This window comes from Ochotona curzoniae, unplaced genomic scaffold, assembly GCF_017591425.1.
Source record: "Ochotona curzoniae isolate NIBS_2020 unplaced genomic scaffold, NIBS_Ocur_1.0 scaffold_1037, whole genome shotgun sequence".
In the NCBI taxonomy this organism is placed as follows: Eukaryota; Metazoa; Chordata; class Mammalia; order Lagomorpha; family Ochotonidae; genus Ochotona; species Ochotona curzoniae.
The window spans coordinates 17,295,435-17,308,058 of NW_024467083.1; the positions used below are offsets into that span (position 1 = coordinate 17,295,435).

General features: G+C 43.2%; 1 protein-coding gene across 3 annotated transcripts in view; it reads right to left on the bottom strand.

Moving 5' to 3' along the window:
- The window catches only part of WDR47 (WD repeat domain 47), a 63,543-nt gene extending 54,168 nt beyond the window's left edge, over positions 1–9,375 (bottom strand). For 2 of the 3 annotated variants that reach the window (XM_040999315.1, XM_040999314.1), the window contains exon 1: positions 9,057–9,366. The gene's annotated coding sequence lies outside the window, so the exon portion shown is untranslated. Of the gene's footprint in view, positions 1–9,056 lie in introns of all 3 variants that reach the window. The other variant, XM_040999317.1, reaches the window with a different exon arrangement.
- Positions 9,376–12,624: the final 3,249 nt, after the last annotated feature.

Here is a 12,624-nt window from a genome sequence, read left to right on the forward strand (position 1 = left end):
GATTCAGAAGGATAAGGGAATCAGGTCACAGCCACTGCATATTTTATAGTCATTAAAAAAAAAACCTAAGGCTCCATTAATCCCTACCTCCACCCATACAAAAATGGTTCTCTTTAATCTTCCAAGCATTATTATAGGTGTCTAACATTAAAAAAATGCTTTACAACTCCAGTTTATAGGCAAAATGCAAATAAAGCTTTTTAATAAAAAAGTTAAAACATAGGAAACATAAGATTACCATAATTTGTCTTTTATCAGAAATGAAAAAAAAAAACAAAAAAACCATTACTCTCTTTTTAAACAATGGCATTTCAAAAACATAAGTTGCTGTTAGGTCATTTAATTGTAAATGTCTGGTAAGAGATTTGATAGTGCAAGTCATTTAACCTCTATGGGCCACAATTTCTTCAGACTTAAAAATAGATGATTGGCTTGCTGATTTTTTATCTTTCTTCAAGCTCTATGATTTGCTTTAATCCACATTTTAATAGGAAATATAAAATCTTGGGAGGGGGTAGTATATAATACGGGACAATCAGAAGACTCAGAAGAAACTAGATTACATTTTAGATCACTTAAGCCAACAAAAGCACAGCCCTTCTATCTGCACGGCTCCAGCATGTCTGCCAATCACCTAACCTTTGTAACACAGATGAAGCGTATAACCCTTTTACTGTTGACAGCTGGTCCCATTCATTGATTATTTTAATTTACCTTCTGGAATTGGTAGTAATCTGTGGCTCAAAGAAACAAATTATGTTTAAAGCAGGTGCAGCTTTATCTATTTATAAAAAGTAAATCAATTAACATAAACTATGTTTTCCATTATGCATAAAATGGCTCTACAAAAAGACACAAGAAATTAGTAACAATGGATCATCAAGGAGCAGGAACCAGGAGGGGGCCTATGCTGTGGCACAGGAGATTAAGCTACTCCTGCAATGTTGGGCTCCACACTGTGGTGCCCCTTGGAGTCCCGGCATACTGTGGTGCCCCTTGGAGTCCCAACAACCCGGCTTCCCACTCAGTTTCCTGCTAATGCACCTGGAAGTAAAAGAGGACGGCCCTAGTGCTTGGGGCCCTACCCCCCACAGGTCACAGGGCAGACCCAGAGCTGCTAGCTCCTGGCTTGACTCGGCCTGGCTCATACCTCACTCCTGCAGCCATTTCAAGAATGAACAAATGATTTGTGCCAGTGTGTTTATCACTCTGTCTTTCAAATTAATCAGTCTTACCAAAAGAGAGATAAAAACAGGAATATGATTTTTCACTCTAATTGCTGTAAAATTATTTGATTCTATATTAAAATCCATGAAATTTAAAAACACTTAATTACTGAACATTTAAAACTTTACAAGATGAACTAAATTGATCTTGACTCAAACTGCTCAAGTCACATAACCCAGAAAAGGTAAAAAAAAAATCAGCTTCAACACTAAAAACTTAAGATGTAAATCTTCCATTCAGGAGGATCACAAAGAAAGTTCAAACCCCTAAGAAAATTAGGATTAAATACTGCATATATAAATATTTAAACAGTTGACATCTAGAACACATAAACAGCATCTTCAAATCAACATTCCCTCAAAAATCTGTTGAATAATAAGCAAATAGACAATTCACAAAAAATACAAATAAGCAATAAGTTAGAGATGTTCAGCTGTATTCGCACAGGCTGAGCACTTTTAATTTGAAAATCCAAGATACTCTGAAATTGGAAACACTTTTAACGTCAAGCTTTTTATTAAATAAAGAAAATTCAATCCATAGAATTAAAATGGAATACTATAAACAGCCTACTTGTTCTGCAAAAATTAGGATTCTATTTATCCTGTTTGGCAAAAATGAGTACTATCTGATAACATCTAATATAGACAAGACTGTAAATAAATGCCAATTGTTAAAAATGTGAACTGGGACTTTTTGAGAGAGAATTCCACAATGTGACATTTTTACCTACTTAAATTTTATACTTGATCTTAGCCAAAAGGCCGAGAAGCGATACCTACTTAAATTTTAAATGTTGTGTCCTGGACTCATCAATTCCAATTCTACTTCTTGGAGCCACCTGTAAAAATACTTGCAAATGCACCTAAAATACATACACAAAGATGTTCCTTTAACATTTGCTTGTAAAAGAGGAAACATTAAGGGCAAAAATGAACTCATCAATGGTGAAATTGCTAACTTACAGTAAATTCATACTGTGTGCACAAATGCAATGATAGGACATCTCAGATCCTACCAATAAAAAGCACCATTACCATCTACATACAAATAAGTCTATGTCCATGAATGGGTTAATCCAAGTAAGCTCAGATGATTTCTCTACATTTGAGTCAATAAAAAGAGAATTCTTAGAAGAATGCATTCCAAGCTGTCCCACACTGGTAACTTTTAAAGACAAGAATGGGATTGGGACAGAAGAGGCTAAGACAGGAAAAGGTTGAAGAGAGACTTTTGGATTCTTTATTTAAATATCTGAATATTCATACACTACTTCCACACACTTTAAACTCTTTTATGAAAAAGAAAAAAAACACCTGGGGTGAATTCTCAGCTCCAGCTTCTTCCAGCTTCCTGCCAAAGCAGAGCCTAGCAGGCAGCAGTAATGGGAAAAGCTGGGGTTCCATCCCTCCAGTTGGACACCTAGACTCAGTTCCCAGACCCTGGGCCCAGCCTCACTGTGAGATCTCAGAGCAGACAGAGCATTCATCAGTTTCTTGGGCTTTCAAACTATTTAAAAAAAAAAGGAGGTGGGCATGCATTGCAGTGTAGCACATTAAGCTGATGAGGCCCATGTTGGAGGGCCAATCCAGAATGGCTACAAGGCTGTTTGGATGCAGCTTCCTGCTTATGTGCCTCGGAGGTGACAGACCATAATGTGGGAAATGCAAACAAAGTTCCTGGATCGTTGCTTCACCAAGACCTAGCCCTGGCGGTTCTGGACATGTAAAAAATTAACAGCCAGATGGAATATCTGTTTCTCTTCTCGGTCTGCCTTTCAAATAAATAAAATAAATTAAAAAAAAAAAAACCCTTTAAAAAAATGTTAAGGAAATCACAGTATATCTAAGATTCCTAATTTCTAACAAAGTACCCAGAAACACATAACCCAAAAATTATTAACTCCATGTATACAATGCAAAAGTTACTTTGTACATTGATTAATTGATCCTTACAAAAAACAATTCTTCACAAAATATAGCTTCCAGATCCCCTACTATCCTCCCATAAATATCTTGAGCTATCCTTCACTGGAGGAGGACTAGTGTGCTATGCCACCACACTGGCCCGACTTCCTCTTACAGCATTCAAAAGAGAACATGATATTCCCGAGTATGCTCTGGTCAGCAGCAATGTACAGTGTCACTAACACCTCCCAGAAAGTGGACACTGCTCCAAAGGTTTTTCACATCAGCATCTATTCATAAAATACCTTATTCCCACTCTCAGAAATTCGTTTCCAAAGGTCTATTAAGTTGGGACACAAAACAGCTTAATAATTTTCCAATAAACTATCAAAGAAAAATTCAGGCCTTTAAATGGACCTTAAAGCTTAAATGGCCTGGTCTGATGCTCAATTGGCTAAGCCTTCATCTCCAAGCACCAGGATCCCATATGGGCACCGGTTCATGTCCTGGCTGCTTCACTTCCCATCCAGTTATCTCTGGGAAAGTAGTGGACAGTCAAAAGCCTTGGGACTCAGCACCTGTGTGGGAGACCAGGAAGGGCTCCTGGCTCCTGGCTTCAGATTGGCTCAGCTGCGGCCATTATGGCCACCTCAGGAGCGAACTAGCAGATGGAAGATCTGTCTCTCCTTCTCTCTGTAAATCTGCCTTTCCAATAAAAGTAACTAAAAAATTTTAAAACCTTAATTACAGTTTCATGATTTTTTTAAATATTTTATACAAGGTTCAATTTTCTCTTTAAAAAATATTTTACTTTTACTGGGAAGTCAGACTCACGGAGGAGCAGAGAGAGAAAGATTATCCATCTGCTGGTTTGCTCCCCAAGTAGCTGCAATGATTGGAGTTGAGCTGATCCAAAGCCAGGATCCGGGAGCCTCTTCTGGGTCTCCCACGCCGGTGCAGGGTCCCAAGCCGTTGGGTTGTGCTTGACTGCTTTCCCAGGGATGGGAAGCGAGGCCGCAGGGATTAGACCCAGCACCCATATGGGATACTGGCCCATGTAAGATGAGGACCCCAGCCACTAGGCTACTGTGCCAGGTCCCTCAATTTTCTTTTTCAACACAACACATGGTACTTGGCTAGAGAAAAATCATGATTTTGGGGGCCAGTGCTATTACTCAGTGGTTAAAATCACTGCCTCTGACATCAGCATCAGACACTATTTTTAAGTCTGGCTGCTCTACTTCTGATCTAGCTCCCTGCTCATGTGCATAGCAAAGCAACAGAAGATGACTCAAGCACTTGGGATTCTGCACCCATGAAGCAAACTCTGAGGAGGCCTCTGCCTTCTGCCTTCAGACCAGCCCACCTCCAGCCATCGCAGCCATTGGGAGTGAACAAGTGAAAGGAGGATTAATCTGTCTCTCCCTCTCTCCCTGTAACTCTGCCTTTCAAACAAATACATACATCTTTTTTAAAAAATAAAAAGAGGGCCTAACACAGTAGCCTAGCTGCTAAAGTCCTCACCTTGCATGCAATGGAATCCCATTTGGGCGTCAATTTGTGTCCCAGCTGCCCCACTTCCCATCCAGCTCCCTACTTGTGGAATGGGACAGCAACTGAGGACGGCCCAAAGCGTTGGGACCCCGCACCTGCACAGAAGACCCAGAAGAGGCTCTTGGCTCCTGGCTTCAGATTGGCTCGGCTCCAGCTGTTGTGGCCACTTGGGGAGTGAATCATCGGACAGAAGATCTTCCTCTCTGTCTCTCCTCCTCTCTGTATATCTGACTTTGAAATAAAAATAAAATACATTTTTAAAAATAATTATAAAAATCATTGGGGGGTCCTGGCACAGTGGCTTCGTGGCTGAAGTCCTCACCTTGCATGCTTAGACTCGCCTTAGACTAATTATGTTATTACCTTACAGATGCCACATAAAAACACTGTACTTGTTTGAAATAAGGATCCATTTTGAAAATATCATGGTTGCTGTCCCGTCCCAACTTGGAGCAGCTGGTTCCCAATTCTGCATCCAGCTTCCTGCCCGTGCACACCCTACCAGGGGGAGGAATGGCTGGCTCCAGCAGCTGGGTGCCTGCCACCCAGACAGTAGACCTGGGGCTCTCTCCTGGTGTCAATCTCAGCTCAGACCTGGCCAGTGCAAATACTCAGGAGCTAGGCCAACAAATGGGAGCTTTCTCTATGTCCACAGTTCTGTCTCTCAAATAAACTAAAAAATTATAGTGAGAAGTATTTGTGGGCCAGACCACTTGGTACCACATTTAAAGCACCGGTTGAAATGCCTGTATCCCGTATCACAGTGCCCGGGCGCAAGTCCTGCTCATGCACATGTGTATGTTCTCATTCTCACTCTCTCTCTCTCTGTCCCTCCCTCCCTTCCTCCGTTTCAAATAGATAAATACTTATAAATGGTTTAAAGCAAGTGTGTTTTATGTAAAGACATATTTTAATTTGAATAAAAACTCAAAACAGATAAAAATCAGTTAAAATACATATACATTGGTTATAAAATGTAATGGTGTCAAAATTATGTATCCTCAGGTGTGGGTCAGTATTGATTTGGAATCTGAAGACCTGGGACCCACGCTTCAATACAACACATAACATACAAAGTAGAGAGTGCTGCAAGAAAATTACAAATAATATTGAAATTCAGGAGATAATGAGTTTCTGCTAAGAAAGGGTTTACAAGATTATTAATACGCTAAAAATGCAGGGCTGTGATACAGAAAGGTAATAGCTGCTATTGTGCATCTACTATATATCAGGCCCTGAGTTAAATACTTTCATACATTTTCCATGTAATTTTTAGACCTCTACGATCTTTTCTTAAACAGATGATTAGCTAGTATTCATAGATTTTAAACTTCATTTGTCTAAAGTCAAAGACCAAATGCTGGTACTATGGCACAGCAAACTGGGCTGCTATCTGCAGCACTGGCATCCCATATAGGTGTTGGTTTGAGTTTCAGCTGCTCCATTTCCAACCCAGCTCCTTGCTTATTGACTTGGAAAGCAGCAGAAGATGGCTTAAATCCTTGGGCCCCTGCACCCATGCTGGAGACCAAGAAGCAGCTCCTGGCCCTGGCTTCAGATAGGCTCAGCTCCAGGCATTATGCCCATTTGTGTAGTTAACTAGGAAATGGAAGATTCATTCTCTCTCTCTCCTCTCTGCAAAGCTGTGCAATTTCTCAGTGGCTAAATCCTCACCTTACACACACAAGGATTCCATTTGGGTGTCAGTCCAAGCCCTCAGGTGCTCCACTTCCCATCCAGCTACGTGTCTGTAGTCTGGGAAAGCAGAAGAGGACAGCCCAAAGCCTTGAGACCCTGCACCCACACAGGAGACCAGGAAGAAGCTCCTGGCTCCTGGCTTTGGATTAGCTCAGCTCTGGCCACTGGAGCCATTTGGGGAGTGAACCAGTAGACACAAGATCTTTCTGTCTCTCTGTACAACTGCCTTTCCAATAAAAAAATAAACCTTTTTTTAAAACCTACCTTTCAAATAAAAATACTTAAGTCTTTAAAAATTGGAATTCTACTTACTTCCCACGCTATACAGTGATCTGGCATTCATTAGCTAAGTAAGTCTAAGGCACTGTTAAACTTTTTTACCTAAGGACAAAAGAAACTAAAATAAATACATTTCAAGGGAACACTTCAGCAGAAATTTCTTTCGAAACTTTCACATCTTACTCTAGAAATTAGTGTGACTATTATTATCATGTGACATAATTTAAACAAGTATTATTTATCCAAGTCTTCAAATGAAGCTGAAGACAGCTCCACAAATGGTTGCCACCTTGCGTAACCACACAGGTGTACCTCTTAGCACACAGCAGCCTATCTCTACCAATGGGAATAATCTGAGAAGCACAAGTCAGGGGGCACAAAGTAATCTACTTCGTCATCAGTAAAGAACCAGTGATGCACAGATGATTATTTAGCAGCAAATGTATAACTCATGCCAGTTCCTGGCCTTAGCTTTATTCACAAGACAGAGTCACAGAAAGGAAATACACCTTTATCCCGGTCACAATAATAAGGAGCCCTTAGCAAGAGGCAGGGGTGCATCACGACAGTCCCCAGGAAGCCTGGAATGCCACCCTGTAAGAAGTCAGCCCCTGGTCCTAGAAATAGTAAGTAATACAGAAAGCTTTATGATCTTTGCCAATGCTCTCCTCTATGAAAAGGGGATCAACAGACACCTTACCCTGTTTCTTCCCAAAGGGCTCTTTTATATAATCATTATAATCAGAGTTTATTCCCAGACTAGAACTACATGAAGTATTACCTCATTTTACAGAATGAGAAACCAGGGCAAATGCAGGGGAAGTAGATCTTCATAGAGGGGTATCAGTGGCAAAAAGAAATTTAAATGCAGGCAGTTCCCTCAAAGTGCAACATATACTAAGTATAATACATGCGATCTGGTCAGTAACTGATAAAGTTGATTTCACAAACAGAAAATGTAGCTGAACACAATTACATACTTAGAAACACTGGATAATATTCACTTTCTTACATTACATCCCTACTACTGATTTTTTAACAAGGGAGGAAAGAATTAGGAAGTGAGAGGATGAGGGATAAACAAAGATTCAAATCCCCTCACAGCAATGATAGTCATATTAGCAGACAAATGTAAGCATTTTGTTCTTTCACGTATCATTATGGCTTAATTCCTTACTGGCCTTTTCCATCACTGTATATTTTTTCCTATTCCTCCAAAACCTAAAAATATTCATGGTATCTTCCTCCTAAATAAGACCTTGAGATTATGGCTTACATATAAAGAAAAATGCTTTCTCAGGGGTTTCTCCTTTCTCCTAAAATGTCAAGGCAACACTTGACAACACTGGTGAGGAAATTCAATTTTTACTTGGATTTACTGTGAGAATAGATTTACATCATGGAAAAACATCGATAGGACCATGCCCGTGCCATTAACTTTATGAAGCATTCTACAAATTCTACCACAAAGGGAAGGAAGCAAGTGTAAGGACCACAACCTAGGAATCTGGGTGGAACAAAGACTTCTCATTATGCAGAAAGAACCAAGTTGACAAAAAAGCTCCTCTCAGACACCACGCGTCTGCTAACTGCACGTCTGGGTACAGAGAAGAAAAACACAACACAAAACAAGACAAAATCACCTGGCCAAACGCTGTCCCTGCCTACCTCGGTCCTGGCCTCTTTGCCCAGGGCTGCACCCCACAACTGGAGCTCCCACCTTTTTCTCGCTCCCCAAAAAACAGGGGAAGCGCCCTAATGAGTTCTAAATCCTCCAGCACCTTCTACGCAGGCGCCCCTGGCACAACCACCCCCCCAAACCATCGTTCCAAAGCCAGTCACTGCCCCCTCTCCCCGACCCCGCCCAGACCCCCCCAAAAGCCTGACCACTGACGTAAGAAGGGTCAAAACCAGCCCTACCGGGCTGCCTTCATGCCCCACTCGGCTCCTAGCCCCGCGGCTCCCTCCCCTCCTCCCGGCCAAGGCGTGCCCAGAAAGGGACGCCTCTCTCGGTCCTCGCCCAGGCTCGGCAGAAGGGTGAGGGAGGAACAATCCGCGCAGTCAGCCCCCTCCTTCCTGCCTCCCAGCTGCGGCGGGTGGGCAGGAACCCAGCGCCAGGACCAGGGGCATCCCTCTGCACCCCAGAATCGGGCTGGCAGTGAGGACAAGGTGTGATCCCAGAGCACCGGCCTCAAAGCCGGAGATTTGGTAGCGTCAGGGCCTCGTGCAGGACCCCAGTTCTTTCCCAATCACCACCCAAAACCCTTGTGCCAGGCTGTGAATGCCGCCCTGGGGCCAGTCACTCGGGAGGTGACAAGTGGCGACGGGTGACCATGGCAACCTGCGCGTGCAGTGGCCCGACACCCGTCTCCGCCTCCCGGAGTCACTCACCTGAGGGCGGGCTCCGGGACAAGCCCGGAGAAGCGGCGGCAGAGAACGCGGCTGGGAGGCCGGATGCCGGGCCCCGAAGCGGCCGGCTCCGGGCTGGGGCGGGGAAGAGAGGGCGGCGGTCTGGGCTTGGCGTCGGTCCTCCCTCCGGCCGCCCGCACGTCACTCCATCAGTTCGCCAGCCGGTCCTTCTCGTGTCCGCCGCTCCCTGTCCACCGACCGCTCGGCTCAGCCTCTGGCGGACTGCGGTTGTCAAGCACCACCAGAGCCGAGCTCCAGCCACCGGCCGCAGCCAATCGCTGCGCTTCCCCGAGGCGCCTCAAGACCCCGCCGCGCGAGGCGGCCAGGCAGGTGCCTGAGCCGAAGGGAGACTGGGCTGGGCGGGCCCGAAGCCAAGGGGCAGGGCCGGAGGACCGGGTGGCTTCCTGAAGCTCTGGGGATCCGCAGCCCTGGGAGGGGAGAGGGGGCTGAGCCCTCAGGCGTGAAGCACCAGTCGCCCAGACGTGGACACTGAAACCAGCTAAAGACCCAGTGTCCCGCAGTAGTGCGGATAGGGGTGTAGCTTCCAGAGAAGTCATATGCACGTTAGGACTCTTAATGCTGCTCCACAATGGTTTATTAATAAAGGCGAAAGAAATAACTCTTGCCTTCTCCTCTCCTCTCATGTCATGAGAGTGTCAGTACCTAACACTTGCTTCTGTGTGTGTGTGTGTGTGCAACTTAGTTGCAAAGCCTCTTATTCTAACTCCATAGAGCAATAGGATTGCAAAAACATTGCATGATGCACAGTTGAGCTGAATTAAGCACCTAGCGGGTATAACCTTACAAAGAAAGCAAAGAATACAATCAACTGTGAAAACCTAGTTCCTCACAAAGCTTAAAGCTGGGGCTTCTCCCAAAGGGAAAAATGGAGTTCAAAGAAGACTGGTAAAGAGAGTAAACACTTAAAAAAAAATCTGAAAGAGAAGAATGGTGTCACGACAAAGTGACTGCCTGAGAAAAAAGGATTCTAAGAAAAATATTTATAGACTGAGGGAAAGCAAAGCTCAAAAGCTTCACTGCAAAGCTTTAATTGCCTAGTCTTACTAGCTCCTGCAAGAAAATCATTATGAACCTTTTCGTGATATATCAGGATGTTACTCAATGGTCTCTCAAATTTTCTTACCTGTATAGTTTATCTAAGAGACCAGTGTAAATGTTAATGTTCAACAGCAGTTACAAGACACAGTAGTTCAATCTTCAACAAGGTCTAGAGTTACCAGCCAGAAACAATCAGATAAATACTTGGAGCACCTAAAGTAGAGGGAGAATGCTATAGGGGAAAAAAGAAATTGAGCTTACAATAGTATCTAGTGGTTTCAGCATTCATTTAGCATAAAATGGAGTGCTCTGCCTATGTTCTCATTTAAGCCTCACAATCTCCCTTACAGTGTCTATTCATTATTCCCATTTTACAGTAGAGAAATAACTTGCCAAGGTCACATAGGTGATATGTAGCAGTGCCAGGATTTCTTGCCATTCTGACTCCTAAACCTCTTTTCCATTCTAGCTCCCTATATCAACTGGAAATTATGGCTTATAGAAAATAAACCCTATGACCTGGAATGGTGGCCTAGCAGCTAAAGTCCTCGCCTTGAACACACCAGAATCCCATATGGGCGCCAGTTCTAATCCCGGCAGCTCCACTTCCCATCCAGCTCCCTGCTTGTGGTCTGGAAAAGCAGTTGAGGATGGCCCAGGGTCTTGGGACCCTGCACCTGCGCAGGAGACCTGGAGGAGTTTTTGGTTTCTGGCTCCTGGCTTTGGATGGTCACAGCTCCAGCAGTTGTGATCACTTGGGGAGTGAATCATCAGACGGATGATCTTCCTCTCTGTCTCTCCTCCTCTCTGTATATCTCTTTGCAATAAAAATAAATAAATCTTAAAAAAAAAGAAAGAAAATAAACTTACTCGTCTCCCATCCCTTACAGCATAATGTCATTTGTATCTGAGTGTTAAATAAACAGTAATCAATACCACCAGAAGCAGACATAAACTCTGTATTTCTGGGAAAAGGGTCAAGCGTAGATACAGACAAGGAAGCAGGTGCTGAAACACAAGACATCAGGTGCACCTTATCACTTGCATTCCGATAAATGCACTGACTGTGTATCTGCTTCCTACAGTAACACCAAGTTTTACACCACAACTCTAGTAGCTATTAGCCTAAGTATCACCTTTCCCTCTGCACTTAGCCACACAAGTTAAGATTAGATCTTCTTGTCTTTCACTCTACTTGTTGCAACAGCAGTGAATTGTTCAACGAGGACAAGGCTGTCTTAGATGAAGGACTGTCCTTAGACCTTGAGGTACTGCCTCAATCTTTCCCAGCTACCACATGCTCACCCGGTGAGGAACTAGGTTAGGGGCATCATTTGGAAAGGCAAGTTCTAACTTGAAAGAATGACTCATGGTGCCTTGTGACTGAAATGCCTACAAGCTAAGGTGGACCTCTTTTTAAATATGATTTTCAAATCTGAGTTCTTAAAAATAGAAATAGGAGCTTTTGGATTTCCCCAGCTAGATTCTGAACGCAAGCCCAAGCTAAGAGAGGGTGCCTTAAGAAGTACAGGGGGCTTCAGCAAGACTAAGAGAGCTTATTTTAAAAGCTCCACCCTCATTACCAGGACAAATCAAAGAGTTCTGTGGTACAAATCAAAGAGCTCTGTGCTTCAGAGCTGGTAGGATCCTGACTGGGAGAACAAAATGCCAACACTGTGACTTCTCTGGAATCAAAGACACTGGAGAGAGAGCTGCCCAGATCTGCCAGGTCCTATTCTGGTACTTAAACAAAAGCTTAAGTTACATGTCAATACTTATATATAGCAGACAAAAACTGTTTTCTCAAAAAAGATATGTGCCTGATGTATTGTTGAAAATAAATATTTTATTTTAGAGAAAGTTCCATTTTAATTCACTCTATTTTAAAATTCAAAGAAAAATTAAGATTAGTGAAAAAAATTTTCAAATCCAAAATTTTTTTTCTTTACACACATTTATCATGACTTTCTTTTTTTTTTTTTTTTTAACTAGAGAAACAGAGACAGAAACAGCAACAGGGCCCTGCGTGATAGCTTAACCTGCTAATCCTCCTCCTCCAAGCACAAGGATCCCAAATGGATACCAGTTCATATTCTGGCTAGTCCACTTCCAATTCAGCTCCCTGCTTGTGACGTGAAAAAGCAGTAAAAGATGGCCTAGAACCTAGGGACTCCGCACTCATGTGGGAGACCAGAAGATGCTCCTGGCTCCTGACTTTGGATCAGCTCAGATCCAGCCCTTATGGACATTTGGGGAGTGAACCAGGAGATGGAAGTTCTGTCTATCTCTCCTTCTCTCTGTAAATCTGTCTTTCCAATAACAATAAAAATATTTTTTTAAAAAAAGACAGATAAATCAGCAACAAAGACAGCACCCCCATTCGCTGTTTTACTTCCTATATGCCCAAAATGCATGAGGTTGGGTCAGAGCCTAAGCTAGGAGGCAGGCATTCGGTCCAGGTCTCCCACATGGTTGACAGGAGCCCAAGCAT